At 40.0% G+C, this 16,748-nt stretch overlaps 1 protein-coding gene across 1 annotated transcript in view; it reads left to right on the plus strand.

Moving 5' to 3' along the window:
* Positions 1 to 10,663: 10,663 nt before the first annotated feature.
* tnrc6c2 (trinucleotide repeat containing adaptor 6C2) overlaps positions 10,664 to 16,748 on the plus strand; it is a 45,416-nt gene continuing 39,331 nt past the window's right edge. The window contains 1 exon segment of the mRNA XM_028456758.1: positions 10,664 to 11,423. The gene's annotated coding sequence lies outside the window, so the exon portion shown is untranslated.

The following is a 16,748-nucleotide window of genomic DNA, read 5'->3' on the forward strand; positions in this document are numbered from 1 at the left end:
TCTCACACTTATCCTTTACATTCACAACAACCACCCCACTCTCTCCTATCTTTTTTAGCTCCCTGTGCGTTCACCTTCTCTCTCTCTCTTTCTTTCCTGCTCTCACTCTTCCTCTCGCGCTCTCATAGTGATGGCTTTCACTCTCTCAAGGTGATGGAGGCGGGTGTGAGCAGGTCTCAGAGAGCATGCCTCAGGGATTATACAGCTTCTTGCATGAAAGATTCATGATGCTCAGGGGTGAGGGTGAGTGTGTGTGTCTGACTGGAAAAAGGAACATGGACAGACAGAGACGAAAATGAAGCTAAAGACAGTGAGAGGATGAGGGAACAGAGTGTGAGACAAATTGATGGTGCACAGCAGGACTCACTCACCTGACTGTCATTCTACCACTGTCTCCTTTAGATGATCATTTTAGTGCAACAGGCAATGATACCAGTTTGACAATAACAGAAGTTTAAAAGAACGATCATGTCTGGAGAAATAGGTGTACCAAAAGTGCAAAAGAAAGTGTTTTTTTTTTTTTTTAAAGTCCAATTTTAAGAAATTATTCTTGCTTTACCTCCTGCTAAATTAAATCCATATTCTGTGACAAATTGGGCCACGTCCCATAATTGTTCATCATAAACTCACTAAATTCATTGATTTACATTCTGTACCCACTTTATATTCTACAGTTTGTGTCAAACTCGTGGCCCAGGGGCCAAATCCGGCCCTTTGGAGCAACCAATTCTGCCCGCAGGAGGAAGGAAAAAGGACAGAGAAAACATGAATCTTTGTGTAAATTAAACTTAAAAATATTTGCAAGGGCTGCCTCGCCTTTTTCCCAGTGCTTATATTTGCATAATTACAGTAAAAAAACTCAAACTGTTTACAAAATCTTTCAATTCTCCTCAAATTATGACATAATATTTGCCTTACTTGAATAGAATTTGGTCACAAAATCTAGGAAATTTAAAGTGAAGATCCTGTTGGGATTAATATCTATCACTAATTTCTTGGAAATTGTTGGTTTCTTACATAATTAGTATTTTATGTATACGTAGAAGTGCAAACTAGGGCACAATAATTGAAAATACTTGTTTTATTGCCTAAATTCTGTGACCTACTTGAAATCAAACTGCTCCGTATTTGGCAGCTGAACTAAAATTAGTTTGACACCCTTATTTTCCAAGGTCACAGTGATCACATCACACCCTGGACAGGGCACCAAACATCACATTCACATAGGCTGTGCTTGAAATGGCATACTCCGTACTATGCACTACAAACTCAATGAGTATAAGCTGTCTACTATATACTGCAAACATCTATGTCTGTTCGACCTGAAACTTTGTCAACGGCTTCCACATACCCAAAGTGTCTGCATCCGTTATTTTGGAGTAATTTGGTGTTGCAAAACATTAATTTTAAAGCACACTGAGGCTAAATATCTCTGTTGATTTGCCACCTTTGAAAGTTCTGAAAGCATGTGACCAAGTACAATATCAACATTTGGTCATTTGATCCATAAAACTCACGTAAACACATTTCATGCCAACATTTGGGAGATTTTCGGACACTCGCTGTTAGGTTCTGTTTATTTTAACCCTTGGGTCCTCTTTTTGTTCTGTCTTTGTTTATTTGGTTTGTGTTAACTCTTGTCTGTGTTTCAGGGATTCCTGTTTGTAGCTCCCTCGTGTTTTCACCCAGGTGTGGCCCATTCCCAAATAGGCCTCCTCCACTATTTAGCTGAGTCCTTGGACACAGTATGACTGCGGGATCATTGTGTGATGTCAGGTTCGTTGTCGCCTTCCGCGTGTCTGGTCTTGCGCCCTGTTCCTACTCCCCTGTTTTGGATTTAAGTTTTGATTTTGGATTTTGGAATAAAAACATGGAGTGGTTCCAGGAACGATATGCTATGATCCTGCCTCCTTCTTTCCCTGCATTTGGGTCCACACAAACAGCGAACCCTAACAGAATGATCCCGCCACAAGTGGACCCAGCGGAGAAGGATTTAGCTGAGATGGACCGGGCAGAAAGGACTGCCTACTGGCAGAGCTACCTTCTGGAGGCCAAGGAGGCGCTTTTGTATGGATTGGAGGACAATCCTGTTGGGGATCCTTACTTGGGAACTCGACTGGCTTTTGGAGGACCCCAGAGCCTATAACAAGGTAGAGGTCGGTCGAAAAGGAAGGGTCAGCCCCGCCAGTCTCTAAGCTCCCAGGTTAGCGTTCCTGTGTCTCCAAGCTCCCAGGTTAGCGTTCCTGTGTCTCCAAGCTCCCAGGTTAGCGTTCCTGTGTCTCCTACCTCCCAGGCTAGCGTTCCTGTGTCTCGTGGCTCCCAGGCTAGCGTTCCTGTGTCTCCTAGCTCCCAGGCTAGCTCTCCAGAGTCCCCTAGCTGTCAGGCTAGCTATCCAGAGTCCCCTAGCTGTCAGGCTAGCTATCCAGAGTCCCCACGCACCCGGCCGCCGCCTGCCCAGCCGCCGGCCCCGGCTCCCCGCACCAGGCCGTCGCCGCCGGCTCCCCGCACCAGGCCGTCAACTCCCAGCTTTCCTGGGCCCTCTTCGCCCGGCCCGCCGGAGGTCTTCCCGCCTGTCCCGTCTGAGCCCGGCCCGCCGGAGGTCTTCCCGCCTGTCCCGTCTGAGCCCGGCCCGCCGGAGGTCTTCCCGTCTGCCTCGCCGGCTCCGCCTCATGGGAGGCCGCCGGACTCCTGGTCTCCAGCTTCACCTGCCCTGCCTCATGGGAGGCTGCCTTAACTTGGTTTGAAAATAGCATTTCTAAATGAATATATATCATGTCCTTTTTTGTGTGGGTGATGTTTACACACTGCCTCATGGTGTTGCATTATAAATAGCGCCTTCGAATGCAATGTGCATCATGTCCCTTACTGTGGCATCTCATGCTCTTACTTTGATGTGTTATGGCTAGTAATATTTAACCTTTGAGACGGACGCACAAATTTTTTTTTTGCCTGTTTCGGGTTTTCTGGACATATTTTTAGACTTAATACGCACAAAGAATCTATTAGCTGTGCTTTATCACCAGTTTTTGCTGCCACATATTTATATTGAGATTACTGTGAGGGTTCAAGTTGAAATGAATTAAATACACACAGTTGACTGAAAAATAAAGATTTGTAAAACCTCATGTACGTAGCTTTCCTCTTTTTCTTGTTCATTTCTTCATATACCAACATCTTTGTCTTTTTTCACCCTGTTTTTTCCCATCTCTACCTCACTCCTTTTTTTCATGTACAACTTAAACTCTCACTGGAGCTTGAGTCTCACACAGTAAATTAACCCATTTCCACCCTGTGCTAATAGACTTCTAAATATCAACCCTTGCCTGTGGATATGCCACCGACATTTACGTTGGATGTTGAATTATGTTTCCTGCCTTCGGGCTACTCATATATTGATATCAATTTGTGTTGTGTTGTGTTTTGCGTTGGTGCATATACTTTGCATAAATGGCTAGTGGAGGGTTGGATACGGATATGTACGTGAATGCACACACAGGCATGCATTAGTGAGTGTGTCTGCATGTGTGTTGTGCATATGTGTGTTTTTACAATTTTGGTTATACAATGTAAAATAATAGGAGTGCAGATTTTTTGCATGACCTTTATATTGACCTTTTCCTAAATGTCAGATGCCTATGTAAAAACAGAAGATATCATTTCAACAACAGTCAGTATTGTTGTGATTTTGTTTGAAGATTGACTCATTTCTTGTTTGATATTATAAGTGAAGACGGGTATTATTACAGTTACCCTTGCTGTCCTTGTAGTTATATTTAGTGTCACTACAGCTAGACTTCATTAGCTCGGATATGAGTTGTTCATCTTTCCCAACACAATGGAGCACTGGCCTGTGTGTGTGTGTGGGAGTGAGTTGGGGAACGCCAGGGTTCATCTTTGACCGCTTGTCTGTGCTGATGAAAGTATTGATTTGATGAAGATCATCTGAAGGTCGGGATATGTTGTCTTTGTTCGTGTTGCCTTACGCGTGAGACCGTGTCCGTCCCATTGATGCCTATATATAGCAGCCCATACAACTTCATTTCAAGAAGAAACATCAAACATTAAAGTGAAGGGCTTTGAAACCAGTAGAGCGTGACATCATTAACATCAAATACTGTTTAGGTTTGTATTACTCTTAAATATTTAAATTAAGTATAAATTAAGTGTTTTGTATCACGGCTTTGGGAGAGTGCAACATTTCATGTGAAGTGTTAATGTCACAGAAGAGTCCAAAAGCTTACAAGTGTTGGACATTTCTGACACCAGTAGCACCATTCCATTTTGCAGGTCATTGTTATTTCAAAATGATGAAGCAGAAACTAAGCTTGTTAGAACTTAATTATTCATTTAAATCCATCAAGGCAATCAATTAAGCTTAAGTGCATAATAAATCTGATTAACTAGTCAGTTCCCAAAACACCATAAAATCCACGCAGGTCTTATATGCTAGTAATGAGTTTGCGAGAGGAAATAGGAGGGGGGCTAATATGTGATGGTGCAAAAATCCAGTACACAAACCTTCTATGAGGCTAATGCAGTTTTTAGAGCGGGGGATAATTTGATATATTAGCTGTTGGGGGTGATCAAATAAGTAGGGGCTAAATGTATGCTAATAGCAAGGTCTTCAGCACAGTATCTCTCACAAAAAAAGCAAGGTCATCAGAAAAAAGCGCACTTGTAATTAATAGATGAATTCATTAGAAAAACAATGAGTCAGTTCAGAAATGCCCATTAACAAGATAAGGCATTTGAAATGAAATTCAAAACATTAATGTGTGAACAATAGAGCCTCTGGATTCAACCTTGAAATGCTGGCAATGCAATCTGTACACATTTGATTGGGCAAATCTGCCGGCCTATTTTTCTGCCACCGGTGTATCATTCCTCATTATTCCCTGACATACTCGCTTGCTGATGCTCTCCCTCTCCTCCTCTTCCTTCTATCCAGCCTTCATCTATCCCCCTCCCTCCATCTTTCGCTGGCCTTTACCTGCTTGCTTGTCTCAGGGGAAATTACCACAGCTCAGAAAGGCTGTCCTACTGCACTGCAATACTTTCCACTCTGCTCCGCCTGCCTCCATCCTCACTGCACACGTATGGACACACACAAATGAGAGATGTGCTGTTCAACGTGGACACGCACTCACTGTGTCTAACGTTTCAGCAGCAGCCGCGACTGGTCTCTTTGCTATTGTGCTTCCAAAAGAATCAAATTACATCTTTCACAAATACCGACATATGGAGGATTAGAGGCATTTGGCGTCTGCTTCTGAACTCCAATTGTCTGAGAGTGTATGACTGGTATTTTATTATTAACGTCATCCCAGTTAATGTATGAATATGTTTAGAAGCATTGTTTGCTATCCATTTTGAGTCACCCATATAGTCTGAGTGTGTAAATGTATTTCTCTAATAATTTAAAGCGTCTGGTATCTTGAGTGGAATTCACTTTTAAATTACTGTAATGAAAATAACCCCCTTCTTTAGCTTGCCATGGCTTCCCCTCCTTCTCATCTTTCATTTTGATACTGCAGACCTTTATGATGAGCAATGAGTACCTCAACTAGGGTTTTTCACTCTGTATCTGGCTAATAAGAGCGAGAACAAATTATAATAAAGGCATCAGTGCAGCCCCCCTTATTAGTGGTTGATATTTGTTTGCCTTTGTGGGAGTCTGTGAAGCAATACTATATCTTATGTGCAATCTGGAGATGATTTCCTCTTCTCTTAAGACTGAAATCATCACAGACCTTTTGGTTATGCCAAGTCATACCTTTAGAAATGCTACTTGGGGGGGGGGGGGGGGGGGGGGGGATTATTCACGTGCATTAAAGTGGTGACAGAGTGCATTTATAATGAATCCTCAAACGCTGCTTTGAAACAGCTCTTCTTAAGCACCACTCTGTGTTACAGAGCATATAATAAATGGTGACATGACAAAATGTCAACAGAGAAAATCACATTCCTTAATTAAAAGAGGGACAAAAACATTGTAAATAAATATAAAATACTGAGACATTTTTTAACAAACAAATAGGATACGTGTAAGGATTAGTTTTAGGATTAGGTTTAGGGTTAATGTTAGTGTTATTGTTATGGTTAGGTATCTGTTATATAGAAAAAATGAAAACTGGGATTTGTCCACTTTGCTCACAAGGGGTTTGGAATTTTGTCATGGATTCATTGTAAACCGTTTCTATAAGGATGATGTGAGTAGCAAAGTGGTATTTTAAACCAGGTTCCTCTGTTTGAAAAACATTTTCTTGGACATTTAGATGTTTTTTTTGTTTTATTGTACATGGCATATTTTTGATTTATTCATTTATATAAGTTTCTGTTTATTTGATGTACAAAAACAAAGGCAAGTGGTATGGGATGATTGTCAAAATGTGTAAACGCTAAAAATAACTTTGGGGGAAAAAACTCTGTGTGTGTGTGCGTGTGCGTGTGTGTCATGTAGGCCTGGGCCGATAACAGATTTTGCTGGACGACATATTGTCCCACAAATTATTGCCAATAAACGATATTATTGTCGATTTTTTTAGACCAAATTAACCACTAATGTATTGATAACATATAAAAATACAAGTACAACCTTTCAAATGTAATCAACTTGCATTTCTCATTAGTATTTTTTACCATTGTAATTGGAATGTCAAGAACTTTTAAATATTTTAAACAAATAAAACAAACAATTAAAATAAAATGGACACTTTGATAAATATCACAAACAAAAACAAATAAATAAAACAAAAAAAATAGTTTGTCTGTTAAGAAAAAAAACACCTCAAATGCAAAACCACACACAACCAAAGCAATACATAAAATGGTTTATCAAGTCTCTCTCAAAAAACAAAATTGCACTTGCAATAAATATGAAACATTGAAGCACAATGTTTCATATTTAGTTGTAGATTCCTTAACAGGTAACAATCCAGTTAGAACCTTTGTAAACAATCATGCTGGTGGCCCCGCCTCCCCCTGTTTCATTCTGTTCCGTTTTCATTCAGTCTTAAACCATACAGAATGGACCAAATAGTTTCTAGTTTACTCCATTCATTCCGCTATGGAACAAACATGCAGGTGCTGAGGGTGAACCCCCTTATTATTCAGCCTGTTTGGAGGCAAAAGATGAGGAAAACAAAATACTTAGACTTAGCTTGGTTGCTAGCCCCGCAGCGGGGCCCCCGCTCGGCATCCCCCCTGCTTCACAGGCCGCTGGGTGTAGTCAGTGTAGCAATCCAATGCTACGTAGTAGGTCCAGAGTTGCCTCAACTACCGGACTATAACTGTTTGATTTACCTAAATCTAAGATTACCTGGCGGTGGAATACTATTTTAGAGTAATTACACTGCAGGTTCCATCCACCCATTTTCATACCCACTTATTCCCTTTTAACAGGGTCGCGGGGGTCTGCCGGTGCCAATCTCCGGCTCTCATAGGGCGCTGGGCGGGGGTACACCCTGGACAGTCCATCACAGGGCAACACAGACACAGACAACCATTCACTCCCTCATTCACTCCTATGGGCAATTTAGAGACTCCAATTAACCTTACAGTCATGTTTTTGGATTGTGGGAGGAAGCCGGAGTACCCGGAGGAAACCCACGCAGCACGGGAAGAACATGCAAACTCCACACAGAAAGGACCCAAGTGTCCACCCCAGGGCTTGAACCCAGGACCTTCTTGCTGTGAGGAGGACGTGCTAACCACTAAGCCACCGTGCGCCCCACTGCAGGTTCACTGAGAAATTATTAGAACTGACTGAGTTATCTGCTGTTTAATATCCATTGCTAACATTAGCCTTGGCAGCCGACAGGCGCGCCGCCAAATACACATGAATATGGCATTATATATACGGAGGCCGGCAAACTTAACGCGTTCATTTTATTTACTGTCCGGTTAATTGATTTATCGATTATCGGCCCAGGCCTAGTGTCATGCATGCTCCATTACCACAGAACACTGGAGTATGTTCCTAACTTCCTATGTAACATATACCTGTAAGTGTAAATGACATTTGTGCTGTATGCATTTAGCAATCATGTGAGTCTGAAGGTTTCTGAATTGTTGAATGCATTTGCATTCTTGTTTAAATTCATGCAAATGTATATTTGAGTGTGGCCAAGTCTAACGGCAAGCATGAAATTAAAACTTTATGCAAAACATAGCTCATGATTGGACTGGAATAAAAAGAAACAGAAGGTAGACGGTTGTGTTAGAATAAAAACACAAAGATGGAACAAAAGTCTAAGTGGGGAGGAAGTGAGTGATTGCCTCTGCTGCAGTCCACAAGCTTATGTCTGGGTTGTTTCTTATCAGAATGTCAGGTAGACCTTTTGCATTGTCTGGCTTCAATCAGCGGTTTGCTTAAATGTGAAAGCAATTAGGAAAACGGGCAATGTTAAGGAAGAAACATCTTGAAACACCTGAAAGGATAGCATCCATGTGCTACAAAGCAGCGGTGTTAATAAAGCATGTGATGAATGCATGCTTACACATGTGTATCTCTCCAAATCTGATAAAACACTGATAACAATAACATGTGAATTGGCAGTTCAAAAATACCAATTGCCTCCTTTGTTGTTGTATGTTGACTTTGACTTCCACGTTAGGTAAGTAGGCTTCTTGTGATATGATGAATTTCTGAAATGATATTCAAACTAACTGTGGGAGTAAATGGTTCCACAATACAATTCCTATACATGACCTGCAAAAAGGATGACCTTTTAAAGACAATTACTTAATTACTACCTGATGAGTACATCAATATGATGCTTTGGGGCCATGTAAGATGGTGGCGCCCTGGCTTTCTAACTGAAAATAAGGCTTATCTTTAAGAGGCAATAAAAGGAATATTGGTCCATGTAAGAAATTTACTTCAGCACAGATTTCATAAGAATAATTAGAACATTTGGGGCCATATTTGTAAAAACAGTAGAGGGTTCCTTTAAGGCACTACCAAAGGCATTCCCCGTCTGCTCTCACCTCTCTTAACCCTGACTGGGGAACATCTGCTTTCTCTATTCATTCCAAGCTCAGAGTCATAATAGTTCTGGGCATATTGCCTCAGAAAAGGCGAGAAAAAAAAACTTGGCTCATGCCTCTCCTTTTTTTCAGCAGATTCTCCAGGCAATGCATTGGAGCAGTCTCACCAATCAACCTTCTCCTTTGAGAAACACAGTCCTGACTGGTTTCCCACTGGCATGCGTGTGCACACGTGCATTTGTAGGAGCGTTGTACAGTCATTTTCATGAGAAAGGAATGCACGAAATGTGAAAAAAGCCACATTTCCTGTCTTTGAGAGGGCTGCAAACATGACCCAAGATGCACAAGAGCGACCACGTTCATAATGTTGTGGAAAGGTTTTTAATTCATATCCTGACCATCAGGTATTAAAAAAACAACCACAAAAGTCTTGACAGATTCCCTCCTATAGTCAACTTTAAGTCATCAAATAACCCAACATACATTATATTTGACTATGGAAAAAAATCAAGAGGGCTTAGAGAAAACCCACATGTCTGTAAGTTAGTTGTTAGACTGTTAAAAATATAATAGCAGTGGTTCTTAACCTCATTAAAGGTACTGAACACTGCAAGCTTCATTAGTACATTCACCGAACGATTCGTAATTGGATAAAATAAAATCTGATTGCTTCAAAACATTGGTATATATTGTATTCGGACACACATATAAACCTAGGACATTTTTTTGCTTTTTTTTGTGCAATTTTAATTTCTATAAATTAAATATGTAAAAACATAATTTAATATTGTCATCATATTTTCTCTTTTATTGAACTTGTTTATCATGAAAATGTATTTTATATAGCTGACATTTCAATTAAAATGAAGGGCCCTGTTAATGTTTTCGAAGTAGAGGTATAAGTATATGGAGGTAGATTTGTGTTTTCATTATTTAATAATAATAAAAAAATAATAATAATAATAAATAAATAAAAAACTTCAACCAAAGAATATTTTTGGGGCTCAATTTTTTTTGCATTCAAACGCTTTTTTTCTTTGATTGAAGTGTTTTCTTTTTTGATTGAATAATAAAGAATTAAAAAAAAATGTAGAGAGACCCTAAACTTCCTAAAGGAACATGTTAAAATAATATTCATAATATTTGAAGGAAGAAAATAAAGAAAAATCTCGCAAAAGTGTTGCGAAATGTACTATCCATAATATGACCCAAATACAAGATGTCTTCAATAAAATAAAAAAAAATGTTATATATATATATATATATATATAACGTTTTTTTTTTTTTTTTTTTGACTGCAGATAAAAAAAAAACACTTTAAAAAATGATTAAAAAGGTTTTTTTTCAATTATTGAATAATACATAAACATATCTACCTCCATATATAAGGCTTTCATTTATTGGTCCGATTGTATCTGGACTCTAAACAGAAATGACTGACACCCCTGTTTGGATTTTTACACAAAGAGTATTTCCCTGTGGAAAGAAGCCTCCATCTGGCATCTCTTTTATCATCTGTCTGTCTGCCGTCGGTGGTCGGTGCTGAGTTTACACAGCTAGGGGAGGGGCGGGCAGAAAACCTGGGCGGAGTTACTATTGTGTCTCCTGATTGGTTGTTAATGAAATTATTGGGAGGGACTTCCTGGTGTTTGCACTTCCCCGGGCGGAGGAAAGGCGGACTGCAGCAGTGTTGTTAGTTTGAACAAAATGGCTGCGAGACCGCTGTCAACGGGAGCTCGGTGAACGCCTACCACCAGTGTCTGGACCAACTCTGAATGTATTTCTCCGGAGTAGTTGCTCTCTCTGCTTTCGCGGTAGCTGGCCCCGTCGTTAGTTGTACAACCAGCGACTTAAACCTACAAACAAACGGGACAAACCCTAACATTTCTTTTGCACTTGAAAACCAAGTTGACTGGCTTGCAGACGGACGTCGGCTGTCTCCATTCATGAAAACTCAACGGTGATTTCTGCTTGATTTCTCTGACCTGCAAATCCTCGACGACTTTCAGCAGGTTTCGGAAATCTAGAAACCCTTTTGCCAATGAGCTACTTTTAAAATACATTTTTATTTTTTGTTCGTGGTACTTCGTCCTTTTTCTCACCCCTGGTTTTATTATTGTGACATTTTAACGAACGTTTTTAAGCACATTTAAATGTACTGCGTGTGTATTATTGCGTTATTTGACTCAATTGATTTAAAAGCATAAATTACCGTACTTGCTGTGCGTATATCAGGCTGACTAGCCGTTGTTTACCTCGTTATTCTGTCAGTCGGCTTATTTCCAAGCCTGATTTTAATTCATCTCTCTTTACGGGTAACTTCAATAAATTAAAATACACCGGAGAATGCTTATGTCCATATACTTTTCTGCCATGCATCGACTCTGGAAAAACGGAAAGGTGCCAAAGCTGTGATTTGGGGGAGAGAAAAAAAGGTAAGAGTTCCTGGTTAAATTTTGTGATTGTAATTTTTGTTTATATTTGATACAATGTTTATCCAAAATCATCTTGATTGCATGAAGATCATGAGAAATTTTAAGCGTAAACTTGATTTTACAGCTGTGTAAAATCACTCGAGTTAAACAAACATGTATATTTCCCCCCCAAACAATGTAACACTAACAGTACATCATATTTGCTACCCAAAAAATAAAATCCATTATTGAAGGTTTAATATGTATTGGATTGAGTTGAGGAATTGACATGTTTAATTCTTATATTTTGAGGAGTTTTGAAGCCGGTGGTAACTTTGGTGTTATATCACCAATCCCTCAGGATTGGTATGTATGGGAACACTTTGTACATGAGTGTATTGTGATGTTTTTTCTTTAACAGAGTGTCCCCTTTTCGTTGCCTCTGTAGTTGCCAAAAGGCAGTGTGTCTGGCCATGCTAATGGTGGTAAATAGCTTAAAAACTTTTTATGATTTTTTTTTTTTTTTTTTTTTTTTTTTTTTTTTTTTTTTTAAACCACTTTAACATTTCACAGGATGAATTACATTGTCATACACACCAGTAGATAAGGCTGCCAAAACAAGGTATGCGTCCTTAACTGGTCAGAACTGATGGTTTGATTTTTGACTTCAGCCCCAGCAGTTGGAATTTTAAGTTCTAATTGCATTGTATATATTATTTTTTCACACACCTGTTTGTTAGTTGTTATATGTATATATAAAGTAAATGGCCTGTTTGGAAATAGTGTTCAATGGTCCTAAGTCTGTGGTTAATACTACACAGCATTGAACATTCCACCACACTGATTCAGAGTACATTATCAAACATACATTTTCCTCGTTTCCTCCACCTCCCCCCGGCTTGTGGAGCTGGTCCGGGATTCTGATTGAACTGTCGTCTTCCATTGCGTCCTCTCTCGCTACATTCTATCCCCAGGCACTGCAGCATAGCTTTTAATATCTCCTCCTCATGTCTTAATTGAAGTACATAATTTCCTGTTCAATTTCAGCCCTCCCCGAACATCTCTGTCACCACTGTTTTATCTCCATTGTCACGCACCAGTGATGTGAGGAAATGATAAATTCATCCAAGCAGCTGCAGTCACACGTGATCATTGGTTTGTGTACTAGTTGTGGGCATTTTGCTCAGGCTATGTCTCTGAATGCACATTTGGTGTTGGCCCTGGTTTAGTTTTGGCATTGGAACTATTTGTCCGTTCAGGTCTAATTCAAACGTCCTGTCATAAGTTTAATGCCATACAGTTGTTAATCAGGTCTTGAATTAACTATTGACTGGCCCAGACACCCAGCTGCCTCAGACACAAACACAGGACTCGGCTTTGACCCTGGGTCAACAGACCTCTCCACCATATGTGCGCCTTTTCTTTTTTAAAGATGCACGTCTGCATTGTGGGCCAGGCTGTGCTGTTTTTATTTTATTTAATGTATTCGGAATATTATAAATTAGATAAAAAAGAAAGTATTCTGCTAGTTGTAAACTCTATTTTATAGTGAGCTCAATCCCCCGAAAAGCACAAGTAGTTCTTTCAGACTATTATCAGCAACAGCACAGCTGATGGTTTTAATGGAAAGTACGCAGGAAAATAGGCATCTGTTACAGGACTTGTAGTTATTTAAACCTACAATTTGTCAGTCAAAAGGCTTTGATTTTCTGTGTTGATGTTTAGTTGCTTCAAATTGCTGTTAAAATATCAAAAACCTCAATTTCATACAAATCCCTCAATGTTTCACTGGAGCTCAGACCCGTTGATTTCTGTCGGTGGATTTTTTGATCGGTCATGCTGGTTTTGGATTCAGCTAGGTTAGAGTTTAGTGTAATGAAACCACATTGACAAATAATGGCAGTTAACATACCTGTCTTGATTATTTCTTTGAAAGGAAAACCACCTTTTTGTGTTGTTTCCATATGGAGCTGGATTTATTTGTTTTAATGCAGTTGTGGATATTTGTGTACCTTTTTTGGCTTTAAATAGGTGTAAGCACTTGTTTTTTATTTATTTATTTTTTGACATGTGTTTCGATTGAGCTGTCTATTCCTTGCCTTGTCATTAACAGCAATAGCCCAGACTGGACCCTGGTGTTCTCTGAGTCTGTACATAATTTGCTTTTTAAACAACTGTCATAATTTGGACACATAACACACTTAACACTACAGCAGGGTGCTGCTCTAGAAAGCGAGAGCGGACAGTAGAATCTTTTGAATTCAATAGGCTAATGTCCGGAGCAATTACTCCTTTTTTTCCCCTTATTTACATGCTTTGTTTTCTTATTCTGGCATCAATTGAGGCGTTGGGAAGATTTTCATGTGGGTCTTTGGTATTCAACATTTTTGCTTAATAAAAACTGTATGCGTGCCTTGAAACTGTTGGCTTTAGTAATGACTGGGCACAAAGAAGAAAACAATTTTGGCATGGTTGGATGGTGTCTTTGGTCTCACATTCACAGTGAAGGCTTTGGCTGCACAGTCCAATAGAACACCCCCCCTCTTGTTTAAGTTGTGTGCCAATTGAGGGGGCAGGGCTGGGGTGTTGGGGGGCACTAAGGGTGATTTAGAATTAGGGAATGGTGAAGGCCAAGCTGAAACCCACGAGCTGCTGCCTGTGTTGGCATGGCTCCAGGGGAATGCACAGAGTATTGGTGAGAGTCTCTGTCCCTGCCTCAATGTCACTTAATTGGGGGGTGGAGGAAAGAGGGGTTGGCCTTTTGCTTGTTTCATTGAAAATATTCAGGAAATTCAACCCACCATGTCCTCTCTTCCTTGCTTTAACCAATATTATACTGCCTGACTCATTAGGTAATAGGACTTTGGCCCTGTAGCTGACATCTGGGGCTCTGTGAATAGCCCTTGCATGTGTTGTTCTGTCCCTACACTGAGGAGAGGCTATAGCTTTCTATGCTTAGGGGCATGTTCACACCAAAGAAACCTAGAGTGGTTAAAGTGTTCTGGGATTCATTTTCTCAGCTTGTGCACCTCATTTGGGTGGTGTAAGCATGCATATTAACTAAGTCTAGAGCAGACCAGGCAGGCAAATTCTAGAGCAGTTTTTTTACTGGACTCGGAGCTCTACCAATTGATGTCTTCACGTGAGCTGTGAACACAAACACTCTCGGCTCAGGCCAAACACAAGAAATATCAAAGCTGATGTAGAATGCACAGCACTGTGGGTGGGCTGGATACTGGCTACGACCCAATACAAAACATTAAAACCACCAAAAACATGAACGCTGTTAAAGAACAGGCAAAGAAGGCAGAGGTTTCTGAACACTCTTTAACCATTTGATGAAAGTCTCTTCTTTTCATTTTGTTTGTCTGTTGAGAGAAGTCCCTATTCCAGTAATAGCGCCCCCAAGCAACTAGTTCATGCAACTGCATCAGAGGCTGTTTGTAGCAGATTTATTATATATTATTAATATTGTAAAATTACAAGCTATTTCCAGCCCATTCGGCCAGAGTTCAGGACTATACCTGTGTGAAACCACCCTTGGTAGTAAGGATGGATACCTTTTACATTTGAACTAATGTAGCACCGATACCCAGTACCTCAGTATTGGCACTCAACAGTACCAATTTTTGGTATTTTGGTGTGTGTGTGTAATAATTGTTAAATATATAACCTCAAAGGTTTTCAATTCAACATATTTATTTCTCAATATATAAACTTTGACGAATAAATCGAACCAATATGCAATGATTTGTATTGTAGCATCACATTTGTTTCATAAATTTCATCAACATGTAAACCCCTAACTACAACTACGAATGATAATGCACAAAAATTAAAACCAATCATCTACTCTCTGATGGGAAAATACTCTTTTTGGCTTATGTAAAGGGAGTCACTGTTGAAGGGTCCAATTTAACATTAAAAAGTACAAAGAACCGAGCTGATAATGATAACTAATGCAAGTTAAAATGCCAAGCTAACGTCATGTTAAACATAAGGCTTATTTACCTAAAGCAGACCAAGATGATGCATCACTTGCATCGTCATTGTGGCTGTTGCTGTCATCACAATGGCTGCAGATGACGCGTTGTTAACGTGTGCTTAATCTGGTGCTTAACTTGGTGCTTCCTCAGATTAGAAATATTTGTTACGCTGGCTTTGAACTTTGCGTTTCAAGTTTGAAAAGCAGTCACAATTTGAAAAGCGGAGCAATATTTTCCAGCGCCATCATTGCTGAACCTGCAGCTTCTTAAGACTGACAATATTTTCTGTGAAAATAGGTTCCCCTTGCCGCCGATCCCAAAAAACACAACAGAAATGACAAACAATTATTCAAAGCCATTGGATTCAATGGGTATCAGTGAACTTCAACGAGTACAAGTATGTTGGTGCAGTATCACACCGATACCAGTATCCGTATGGGTACATCCCGAATATTGATATCATTTTTGGGGTATAAACAACAGATACCTGCATTTGTAGATAGAAAAACCTAAGTCCTTATTAGCAAGAATAAAGAGAAACACCTTTTCAGTTTGTTTGATAGTTTCTGAATGAATCCTCAAAGCTTCAGCAGTGATAGCAGGGAGCAGGTCTGCTTGTTCATGTTACATTGACTCAAAGTAGCAGTAGCCTAGACACGAAGACAATTTTCTTGATGCAAACTTCTCAAGTTGCAATATTACGGTAATTGTTTGACTTTATTCTGCATCTTTATTCTGCATCTTTACCACAGCATACCACCTGTTTGTCTGCACAGCCTTGAGGCAACATAAATCCTCTGCCACAGTTGTTGGCGAAGTGCTGTCTAGCAGCAATCAAGCATGTGTTATCATAGCCTCTATCTTCACTTGCCTGCAAAGCAGATGGGCGCAGAATGCTGACAAAGTGGCCACGGAGACCGTTCTTGTCCTACTAAGGGAAAAGAGGAAATAACTACCGGTACTATATTATGGGTTCCTATCAATGGTAGAATCTATAGGCTTGTTTTCTTCCATGCTGTTAGGGTTGAGTAGATAGAAATGCACACAGACACACTTGTGAAGAATAGTCGAGGTATTTTGGAGCAGTATTGTGTTTTGAGGAATTATTCCCCTGGTAAGTGCTGCTTGTAATGTTCCATGTAATAAGGCTCGGGAGAGTCTTGTGGTTCCTCTAATGCTTAGGGAACAGGTAGCCGGCTCAATGGTAATGATGGCATGGAGTGTATTTACCACACGCTGTGGTCACTGCCCGTCCATGGTTTTTTTTCTGCGGAGAGAGGAATTTTTCCTCCTCTTTCTATGTTTAGTGTTCTTATAGTCCGACAGCCTTTAAAAACATGAGGCTGCATGTTTTTTTTAT

This window comes from Gouania willdenowi, chromosome 1 (assembly GCF_900634775.1).
Source record: "Gouania willdenowi chromosome 1, fGouWil2.1, whole genome shotgun sequence".
NCBI lineage: Eukaryota > Metazoa > Chordata > Actinopteri > Blenniiformes > Gobiesocidae > Gouania > Gouania willdenowi.